Raw genomic sequence first — 12,420 nt, 5'->3', positions numbered from 1 at the left:
TGTATTAAAAAACACTTGTGACATTTCCTTACTGGGTTGCAATTGCTCATCCATGCACACTGATTCTTTCATTCTGTATTGAACAACCACAGAGATATCCTGCACAAAGGAAACACTGTAAGTGAAAGTGATATTCTTGCATTGAGCACTTTACACATATCAAGAGGAAGGTGTTGGACTTCCTTTGGCTGAGATACTTGCCAAGCATTTTCCATCATTACATCAGCCTGATATAATCTGGTTTTGAATTTTGACTCAGTTCCTAATGTTAGATGAGAGGAATAGAGTGCAACTTAAGGATATATGAGGGATAGGAACACAAAAATACACTAAGGTTATGCCATTTTCTTTTGGAACATGTACATGTAGGTAGTTCTTTCTCTAAGGGGTCTCTGAAAGCTAAGTATTCCCTGCTATCGCACAGTTAAAGTGCTTCACAATTGGTGGGCTATTTCAGCCCCTGGTCTTTCATAAATGGTGTCTTGAATCCTACCGCCTCCCACCCGCACTGCTCCCTCCCCACCAAAAAAAAAAAAAAAAAAAGAAAGAAAAAAAGAATTCCCTACTGGATTTAGGGCAGAATTCCCTACTGGGTTTAGAGCAGTTGTTTTGAAAACAGAAAACACAACGGTTTGGGGTTTTTTTTTCCTTATCCATGCCCCAATCTAGAGATATTGAGGAGCTTTGTGTGGAAGATGAGTACTGAGGCAGCATTTCTGGTCATGCACAGCAGCATAACACAGAGAATCTAGGGAAGTTTTCACCTTTTCAGTCTAAGCAGAATTTTTGACTCATTTAACTCATGCTCCCTGCATACCTCACAATCTAGGTGCCTAAGTACTATTCTGGATTTTATCCTAAATTAATAGATAATCAGCGTAACTCTGATGGGATCAAATGGCTAAGTAGGGAGGAAAAGGGAATTATTTTGAATGGCCAAGTCAACCTCCATGATCAAGGCTATAAACAGAAATATGTGTCTTTATTAATTCACCATCAGTATTCTTTTTTATTAAAAAAGAAATGAGGCACTGTAATTAGGAAGAAGATAGCTGCAGAATGTGAAGGTATACTGGACTTTACATCAGTTCCTGGCTGTTTGAGGTTACTTCATTGTATCTTGGTTTTAAAGCAATTTCACAAAATCAAGTGTTAGTTGCTATGAGGCTGTTTGCCACAAGAACCCATAACGACCGTGAGGTTAAGTAAAAACTGAGGTAAACTGCGCATGTTTCTATTTATAGCAGTATTATTATGACCTTGACAGTATTTTCATGAGATAGATTAAAATTTTGCCACTAAAACTCCCTCTACAGCCTGAGATTTATCACAAGGCTTCAGTATTTTAATAGCTCCTTAAAAGATGAAATTAGACTCTGATGCTGGAAAAGGCTTTACTGTTTAGATCAAAGCTGGCTGAAATTCAGTTTTGTTTCATGGGAATTTAGGATATTTTGAACAAGCTTTTATTTCAGTATAGAGATGAAAGTAGAGTTTTCTAAATTTCCCATGGAAGCAAGTAATTTTTAAAAATGATAATTCTGATATTAACAATTTTGAGAAACAGTACAGAATTTGATCAGATCTTTCTAAAATGGAAATGAATCAATACTACACAAGTACCCATTTTCCAGAGCTTCCAGGAGGTCAGAACAACCAAAGGCATTCCCATGAGTTGAGGTATGGAAGACTCAGTCATAGCCAGGTTTGCCAGAGCTTTCATGGAGTGTTGCTTCATGAGGAGGAGGCTGGACGTTCTGAGTCCCCCGAGCCTACATCTGAGCATCTCCTCCCAGTACCATGTTTATTTGGCATTCAATATGCCCTATAAAAAGAAGAAATAGTCTTCTCATTTTGAAAATGGGGACAAAGAGAGACGGAAGGTATTGCCAAGATGTAAGCTCATCTTTGCATTACTTAACCTTGGAAAGTCAGGGACTGAGAACAACCAGGAAGTAAAGCCAAACTAGTTTAGGAGAAATATGTTGGCTGGGCCTGTAGTTTGGACTGAAGGATGATGGCATCCATCCAATCAGAAATCACAGTAATGTTTTTCTTGTCAGGTCAGGAAACTCAGTTAGCTTCATATCTTCTAATAGAAAATTCAGGACAGTAGTCCTGAGTGTGCCAGTACAGCAAGGCAGGAGGTATTTTCAACAAGCTTCTCCTTACTCACTTCCAAAACTGTTCTATGCTCTATACCAAAATAATTATTTGATCATAGCGCCTGAGAGAGAGAATGACTTTGCAACTGAGTGGGTTAGATGCACCTTTGGGAGTCTCTCGTGCCTGGAGAAATTATATTGCTCTGGAGTGAGATGATGAGTGGCAAGTTTGAAGGTCAATATCTTCATTTTAGCTACTCTAAGGTCCTTTGTGGGTTCAAAACCATGTATTTATCTGTCCAGAGGCTCAAAAGGAAAGCTGTAGTTGAGCCAGCAGCTTAACTCTCTCGGAAAAAATTCTTGTGCTGCCAATGCTGAATAGTCACTGTTTATTGTCAAAAGGCATCCTCTCTACTAGTTTTCCTTGGTTTAGAACATAAAACTGCAACATATATTTGCAAAACTCTATAATTAAACAATAATTGCTATGACAATAATAACAGAAGTATAGCTGAGATCTGTAAAATTTAAAGATGTGGTTTAGTGTGAAATATATTTTTCTAAGGAAATCATTATGACTTATTCTAACATTATATAACTCTCTGAACAATTTATACTCTATTGAAGATCTATAATATGGAATACACATTGGTTTCTGTATTTCTCTAGCAGGACCCCAAAGGACCTATTAAAATATAGGCGGTGAACAAGCATTAAGTATAAGTTACAGATCTTGACTAAATCCTAATATGGCTATTGATAGAATATTAAATTAAAAATGAATCTCCTATTCCATTGTGTATTAATAGCACTTTGAAAATGCATGTACTTTAATTTTGCCAAAACAGAATAGAAATAAAAAGGAATGAAATTACTGTACAGCATCATAAAAATGTTTAAGTAATCATGAAAATGTGAAAAACCTCTACCTTATTCCAAATCATTATGGCTATTGTTATAAGAATTTATGCTGTCTTATGTGATTGCGGCAGTGATTGCCAACTTAGGAATGATTGTACCTAAAATAAACTACAATATTTTACTGCAAGCCATGGAAGAAATTAAATTAGAAAAAAAAAAAAGCTGGGAGAAGAGTGAGACAAAGCCATGGCCTGTGATTTTATACTTTATCATGTTAAATCTGCAATTTTGACATGGTTTCCAACAGAGCCATCCTACACAACATCAGCTGTCATTTTTTTCTGAGTGCCTCAGCTTTCTCATAGATGTTACTGTGAGCAAGGTTTGTCATGGGACTCATTACATAGGGAAATAATCTATCAGTACACATGTCCCCAAGTTCATGAATCTCAATTAGAAATAATTTGTGCCGTTTCCTCAAAACAATAATCCATATAGGAAAAAACACCAGTTAAAGTAGATTCATGACTAAAGTGCATTATGGAGGCATGGATGCATGCATGCAAATTTTGTGTTCCTAAATTTTGGGTGATGGGCAGGAAACATCTACATCTTGCAACCAAAAGAGCTGTCAAATTCTCTGTGTGTACATTCATGAAAGCTCTTAGCTGAGGTTCAGCAATGTGAGAGAGTTTTGACATGAAAAATTCAGTATTGTGAACTAGGAGAGGTGTCCAAATAAAACCTGAGTCTAAAACTCTAAACCGGGTCTAAACATGAGTGTGGCTAATCCAGCAGATGCGGCACTCGGTGTGCTTCCTTGATTCACTCCAACTACTAATTGGATGCAAATAATGACATAAGAATAATTTGCAAGACGAGACAGTGCTAGATGAAAGGAGTAGAGATTGTTCAATAGCTGATCTGCATCTCTTTTTCCAAATGTAGCATTTTCAGTGACAGAAAATTAGGCTGAATTTCAGAACAAGGGAAAGATCCCCAAACAAGTAAGTTTTGAATAACAGTGTCTTTTGAATCAAAACAGCAACACTGTTCCCTCTGAGAAAACACTTTGAAAATTATGAGCTTGCTTTGAGTTAGCATATGCCAAAAGAAGGGTTGAATTGCAGCTGTTTCCAGAGCTCAGCATATACTTTCAACCTGTTCTTGGTTTCCTTTTCCATTAAAAATGTAAGAGACTCTTTCTCTGTGCTAAACAGCTGAAAAAAATGCAGTAGCTTGTAAAAATCTTATTCTGCAAGGTTTAAAAGATCTCTTTAGTAAAGCATTTGATTTTGAAAGTTAAGGCTATGCTGCTTCCACGAGGTTTTTCGCAGCTCCCACATGGAATATAATCTTGTTTCAGGTTTAAAAAAATACAAATCTCTTGACTCCAGGTTTCAGGAGGACTCCTTCATGGTTATTGCAGGATGGCAAGTTATGTGTCTCTGGCCCCTGCTGAGTAAAGACACTCGGGAGGTATTGGGGATATGCTGGGGCTGAGCAGACTCAGTAATATCACTCTGGTACACAGCTAGTGTCAGCACAGCACAAGCAGGGCTTTTCTTCACTCTCACAGCTGACGATGGCTTGGATGTTTACATTATTTCTTTGAGACACAGATGCAATCGCAATGGAAAAGTACCTTCTCGGACTGACAAATCCCACAGCGCGACAATGTTAACATTTCACAGGCTAAGTGGAATTAGATGGGAGAAGTTGAAGGAACAGTTCTGGAGATGGTACTAGTGACGGAGAGGTGGCTTTTTTTTTGTCTATGATTGAAAATATTTTTTATTGAATTAATATAAAAAATCATTAATAGCTATGAGATATATTAATGATAAGGTTGTATATGTAATCTTACAGCTGTGTTGATGAAGCTTCATAACCTGTCCAAATGTGATCAGGAGACATTCTGTGGGGTTTTGGGTTTTTTGCAAGAACACGGGTGTTAATAATAAATGAATAGATATTAGCTTGGGAGTTACGTAATGAAAAAAAAAATTACAAACTGCTTTCCTTCAGTGTAGGGCCTGAATAAGTGTGCAGAGAAACAAGCATGAGGGAGCTGAGGATCAGCACTGTACCATCCTTGTTTGCTCTGTGTTCTGATCTGCTGGGTCCTGTTGATGGGAGCTGTGAGGAGGCTCAGTGATTCATCCCGTAGGTGGCTGCCTGTCACGGGTGGGTGAAGTGCTTCCTATATATAGCTTGTGCATGGGTTCATAGCACACTTGAGGATGGTCTGGAATGTAAGGTGCTCTCAAAAAGCCCTGGGTAAATCATTATTTTCTTATTACAGCAAGGTGTTAGCAGCTGACAATTTCAATAATTGGATCAACATCCATATTGCAAATGCCAGCAGGTTTGACTCAGCTCTTTATAGTTCTGTAGCAGATAAATTAAATTCTATGAAACTGATTTTATTTCAGGCGAGATTTTTGGGAGATGGGAGAAAGAAAGGCCAGCCTGTCCTTTGCAGATGTTAGAGGTCCCAGTGCTGCTGGCCCAAATGACTTCTCCTCTGTTGTGCTGTGAGTTAGCCAGACAGTCAGAGGCAGTTTCAGTTTATGGCTGTGGCATGGACAAGAAGTTCAGCACTGCACTGTAATGACTGGGTGCTTAGCATTCTCACCCAGGATGATGAAATCCCCATTTCTGGCCCCTGTTCTGTTATAGGCACTGCACAACTCATCAGTGCTAAATCCAAACGGGGACATGGATGTTCTCACACCTGACTTGAGCTATCTGGGTCTTGGAGTGGAATCTAATTCCCAGTGTTAGGTGCAGCAAGTACCTATACAATTGTCGTGGTTTAACCCCAGCCAGTAACTAAGCACCACGTAGCCGCTCACTCTCTCCCCAGTGGGATGGGGGAGAAGATTGGGAAAAAAAGAGTAAAACTCATGGGTTGAAATAAGAACAGTTTAGTAGAACAGTAAAGAAGAAACTAATAATGATAATGGTAACACTAATAAAATTACAATAATAATAATAATAAAAGGATTGGAATATACAAGTGATGTACAATGCAATTGCTCACCACCCGCTGACTGACGGCCCATTAGTCCCTGAGCAGTGATCACCCTGCCCCCACTCCCCACCCCCAGTTCCTATACTAGATGTGACGTCACATGGTATGGAATACCCCTTTGACCAGTTTGGGTCAGGTGTCCTGGCTGTGTCCCCTCCCAACTTCTTGTGCCCCTCCAGCCTTCTTGCTGGCTGGGCATGAGAAGCTGAAAAATCCTTGACTATAGACTAAACATTACTTAGCAACAACTGAAAACATCAGTGTGCTATCAACTTTCTTCTCATACCAAACTCAAAACATAGCACTGTACCAGCTACTAGGAAGACAATTAACTCTATCCCAGCTGAAACCAGGACAACAATGAAGACATGATCCCCTCAAAGCCATTTAAAGGCAGTAGGCTGGCTTACCTAGATGACAAGCAAATGCTGCTGCTCTTCTCTGATGTGAGAAGTTAATCAGAGTCTCAGGAAATCATCACCTGCAGGGTTCCACAGCTGGAACATCCTCTGGAAGGAGAGGCCTTGTCTTCTTTCTAAAATGAGGCATAAACCTCATGGCAGGAGGGCAATCCTCTTATGTGGTAACCTTAAGTTTAGAGCACTTACCCAAAACCGTGCAATGTGGGTTAAGTTTCTTCCTCTGTTTGAACATACTCAACCTTCATTTTTTGAAATCTCTTGCTATCAAAGCAAATTGGGTCATTAACTTCTGTTAACCCTCATCTAAACTCACGCATGGCAAAAACTATGTACTGAAGTAATAAAATTTTCCTTTTTCTCAGTGAATTGTAATTACACCAATAGCCCCATGCGTTCAAAGCAGTGTTTCCCAAGATGATCTACAATTTTTATTTTGGAAAACTTCCAAGAAGCAGCACTATGAGCTTCAGAAGTATATTTATTAGGTCCAAACCCAGGAAACTTGCCCTTGATGGTCTGTTTATTTACTTTCTCCATCACTGCCTTTCTCTTTCCTTGGCATGAATAATGTATCAATGCTCTTTTTGGTGGTTTTGTTGTTGGGATTTTTTTTGTTCTCTTAACACCTAGAGAAAAATGGAGATGTTAATTTCTTACAGTGGCAGCTAAGACAAGCACAATTAAGCAGTTTACTTTCTAGGGATTGCTCACTGAATTCTTCAAGAAGTTCTTATGCAGCTGAAGCAGTTGAGGGCCATGCTATTGATTCCTAGCTGACAGCAAACAGATGGCCTGTCAGCAGAATTGTTCATACTTTTAGTAGGGTACATCATTAATGAAGCCAAATACGAGCTGTTTTTAGCTCCCTGGTATTGAAAACGTGGTGCAGTATACTGTAAAAGTAGTTTATTAGATCCCGTGTGTCATTCAAGGAAACCAGTTTTGCTGTATCTGTGACATGGAAAAAAAATCAGCTTTCTCCAGAAATGTATGTTAATGATGCTCTGCATTCTTTCCGAAAAATTTTATTTTTCAACAGGTAAATAAGAGTACTGCTTTGCATCTCCAGTAGTAGTAGTGTGTCTCTGTGTTTCCTGACATATGCCAATGTTAGGTGTGAAGGGATACAGAAAAACCTGGGACAGCTAAAAATGCCAATCAGTAGGTCTTTTTAGCTTTGTGTCACCTTTTTTATTTTCGCTACATCTAGGAAAGTCTATTCATTGGGGGACAACATAAAATTGTAGTGAGCTTGTGGAGTGTTGCATGTAAAAATTCCGATTTTAAAACACGTGGCTACAATTTCACATACTTTAAATTCCAAATGAAACAATAATAAAGGATCAAATCCCACTCACTTTACTCTCACAAATAGTCCCATTGAAACTAAACCAGCTGTGTAATATGTGGTTTCTTGCTTATTGTTTGTTTCCTAGAACTGAATTTCCCCAGGGCAGCGACCTGTGTGGTGGAGTTCACCAATACGAAAAGGTGCATTGCTTCATAGTCATTTAGTACTCCTGTGTGTGGAAAACCAATAATAAGCTAGTCCAAAATCCTAAACAATGAAAGATGATTTTAGAATAAAAAATATAGATGAATAACTGCTGTGATGCTTTATCTTACGAGGTGTATCTGTAAAGAGACTAACAGCACCATGGGCAATATTCTTAAATGCTGTGTTACTGTTCACATAGTTTGTTGTTCTTTGAATATATTTTTCTATGTAATATATGTACTTTTAAAAGAAACTTCTCCATATCCCTGTAGTCATCTTTGTCAATTTTATAATTGCTTGATAGTTTTGTTCAGTAGAACATTAAAAGGATTTCTTGTGTGCTGTCACCTTTGATTAGTAAAGTTTTCTATGGGGGTGGTGGTGAAGTCTGAAGGCTAAAGTGGTTGCATTCAAGGGTTTTATTTGAGAAGTTGTATTTTTTAATAAATGACTGTCATTTAAGAAAACTCATAGTGTATTGAAAAGTATTGTTCCTAGGGTGTATTATTGTACTTTTTTTTTTATGTTCACCATTTGCTATTCTTCTATTCTTTCTCTCTCAATTACTATTGCCTGTCAGCTGATAGCTTTTTATAAGCTGTTCTGCAAGCTGAACACAAATAACATGACAGCTTGCAGGCTACTTGTTGTCATGGTGTTCTTACTTTGCTCTGGGCAATGCCATATAAAGAATATTACATCTCAACTCCTATTTGCATCAACCAAATATTTTAACATTAACACAATAATATCAGAATGGCAGGATGTTTATGACATTACCAGCACCAAGAAAGCAGAATAAAATTATGTTCTGTTTCCGCCTACACATTTTCGCCCACTCCCAGGCTCTGTACTACTGTGTTACAGAACTGTTGATTTCTTTGGAGGTAAGCTGATTTCAAGTTCTAAGCCCAATTATGAAATTTAATTTAAGACGTCTTTCTGACTGCATTTACAGTCATTCATTAAATGAAATGTAACACAGGGGATGTCACCCTACATGCTACTCTTTGAACTGGCTTCCAACAATTTACTCTGAGGACGTCTTAATTTTAGAAGTTCTGTGCAACATCCACAGTTGAAAAAGCTCCAAGGAATTACAGCACTGACCAAGAGCAGGTGAAAAATAGTTTGTATAAGAACATTGCCAAAATTATTTCTTGCACCAGGAAATACCTCTCCATGCGAATAGTCTTCCTGCAGTTTAAGATTCACTTTGGTTTATTTTATCTTACTCACTTTGGAAATGGACTAGCCTAAAGAAGAAAAGGCTTTTGTAAGCAAGAAGATGTATTTTAAAGTGAAACTCTTCAAAGAGATTGGATTGTAAACTTACATATAATAACTGTAGCCACAGCTCTCACCATACAGCTGGCTCCAAGTTTCTAATAGATCATTTTGAATAAAGCATCTTTCAGTGCTGTGATGCTGGTAGTTGAACATACTCAGCAGCCTGTGTGGCCATCTCTGATATGTTGCCGTATGACCCTTCTGCAGCTTTGCAAACCAACTCATGTTACTAACTGCAAATTTTTGTCTGCAAAGCAGTGTCATCTGCAGCTTTCCGCTCTTCCTCTATAGTATGAATGTTTGGGAACATGAAGAATAGCAGGCAGAGCCTTGCTGGAAGATTGTCAGGCAATCCTGCCTCAATATAGCAGGCTTCACCCCAAAAACCAGAAAAACGCAATGCAGGAAGGGCTGTGAGAAGAACTTTCAGAGATGGTCTGGACACTTTGAGCAGTGGTGGTCCTGCCTAAACAACAGTAAGAAGGTTGCTTTCTCTGGTTGAGATATTTCTGATATAACACCTCCTGCCTCTTTCCTCCTTTTGTCCCAGCATTAGCATCCATTGCCCATTATAACATTGTCAAAGAAGCAGCTCAGCATCTTAATGCTTGTTCCTGTGTTTCCCTCTGTGCTTGGGAGAAAGACCTTGCAAATATCTGTACCACTGATGAATTGCTTTCCTTCAAAACTTCTCTCAGAAATATGTTTGAACATGGTGCGTACACAAACCTAACCATGGGTGTGCAGAGTGGAACTCATTGTTGTGCTAGCACATGTGATGTTAACATACATATTAGCATAGCATGCAACTAATAATAATAGTTACTACTACTATTATTTTCTCCAACAGATTACCTTTCTAGACAAGACCTAAATGCCAAGAAAATAAAACCAGAGAATAAATATCCCATGGTCGTGTCTCTCTATTTATGTTGGGCTAGAACAGCCTTTTAATTTTCTAGCAGCCAGCCCTGAAGGTAAAGAAACCCACCCTTCTCTCCCAGCACTGCAAAAGAGAGAGACTGTTGCCTTTCCTGCATTGACAAAGACTAAGGACAGACAGACAGGACCACTAGATCCTCCGGTCTAACATGAACAAGAGCATATACATGTGGGCTTTAGACCTGTTGAAAAAAATACAAGTATTTTGATGAAAGGAGGTATTTAGGTAAATAATAATAATTTAAAAAAAAACAAACCAAACACAAGTTTTATTTCTTTCGGCTTTTATTTCCTTTCAGGAAAAAAACAGAAGCAAAAGAATTGTTATCAGTTTCAAACCTGAAAAGTCTTTCAAAAGAGGAACTTAGAGAGGTGAAAGAGGGAGCTTAAAATGGAACAATTTGGGATTGGCAGGAAGAAAAAAAAATTTACAAACCTGTCAAACCAGCAAACAAACCAATATACTAGTCAAGACCCCAAATCTCAGCTAATGTGGAAAACTGCTGTGAAAAATTTTGCTTTTGATTCTAAAGCATCTTTCAATTGGGAAAACTGAACTGAACAGCATAATGAGATCTAGAGGAGACACAGTGTTGCTGAAAACCAGTGAAGAACTGGCGTAGATACACTGCAGAAATGTATTCTGCAGGTAGGCGAGGACAGTTCTTCCTGATAACGTTAGCATGATTGCCTGAGGAAACTGAACTTACTAAATTTTACAGCTACATGGCTGCATTTCCATAGTAGAGAAGGGAAGAAATTAGAGGTAGCTGCATGTGAATTACCCTGGTTTCCTAATGTATATCGCAGAAGCAGCTTTTTGTGTATTTTTCAAGTCAGACTTGGAGATGGGCATCAAGGTCACTGTGGCTACAGGTGAGGCTTTAATGCTAAGACAGAGTGGACATAAACATAACCAATGGGGTCTACAACTGGCTGTATATAAAAACAAAGTTATTGTTTCTTCCTGGGATTTGAAGGTGATATTTTGTCTTTCACTACTCATTAAATCTTTTGCACTCCTTGAAGTAGTCACAGGAAAACTCTGCTTAAATAAAGCAGATTTTTTTTTATTGTATTCTTTGTGCTTCTCTCATGGTTTATGCCACAACAAGGCACAATGGATTCATCTGGGTTCTAGTTATTTTTTGCGCACTCTTTCTCACTTTTCCTGGACAGTCTCTCTACCTGTTTTTTTTCAGCAGTGTTCCTCCTTGTAGGAAGAAAGAAATTAAAAGATTTAAGGATGTGATTTAAGGATGCAATTTGCTTAAATTAAGTTGCCCCAAAATAATTCCATTCCCCAAAATACTGTTGATTACTTATCACTTTGCTATGAAGATGGAGAGCAAGTTTTTCTTCCAAAGATCCATATTCCTAGAAACATAAAAGAAAGTGGAAATTAATAAATAATGTATGTACGACTTGCTTAAGGCTAGCTAATGAACAGATCAATAGCCGGGCATATTCCATAGGCTCATAGCATATTCAAAAATGAAAGGCCACCAGGCAACTTAGATCAAGTTTTATAATTTCTTTCATTTGCATTCATATTGCATCTTGTTTTACTCCCAAGAATTGTTATGTTTTGCCCTTGCCCCCCCTCCACCTTCACAGCAAGTATTAGTTACACATGACCCCATCCTGCTGCTATGAAGAGAACACAAAACCTCTTTAAACAAGTCGTAGGTGAGGTGTATTTGCATATTGTCCCCTGTATCTCCCATCACTATGAAAAGGGGATGCTTCTCTTCACTCCCTTTCACAAGGAAAACAGCAGCTGAAAGTAATTTGATTATCTCACAGACTGTTGTAAAATACTTGGCATGCAACTACTTACAGTGAGGCTGAGCAGCATTTTTGAATCCACATTTTCAGTTGAAACTGTGTACTCTTTGGACTTGATGTGCAGATAAGCCTTCACATCTAAACTCTAAATCGTGTCTTCAAAGAGAAGGTTTGTGAATAAGAATTTTTGTACTAGGCCTGTATCAAGATTTTTTTCTCTGAATGTTGTTCTGACACTTCGGTCAACTTCAAAATGAAAGATAAATGAAAAATAAATTCAACTTCTATGTTGAATGTGATTTTACAGTTCCTGGCAAATGGGAAAGATACATCTCTGGAGCTCCACCAGAGAAGAATTTTGGTCCAGCAGGACATGCAAAGTCGTTCTAAAATACCCTGAAGAATAGATATGCACCTTTAAGAATCCGTATACATGAGCCAGCTTTTTAATGAGTCTTGGTTGGAAAGGCAAGAGAA

This window comes from Haliaeetus leucocephalus, unplaced genomic scaffold (assembly GCF_000737465.1).
Source record: "Haliaeetus leucocephalus isolate CR32 unplaced genomic scaffold, Haliaeetus_leucocephalus-4.0 Scaffold262, whole genome shotgun sequence".
NCBI classification, from domain to species: domain Eukaryota; kingdom Metazoa; phylum Chordata; class Aves; order Accipitriformes; family Accipitridae; genus Haliaeetus; species Haliaeetus leucocephalus.
This window is presented reverse-complemented; position numbering follows the sequence as displayed.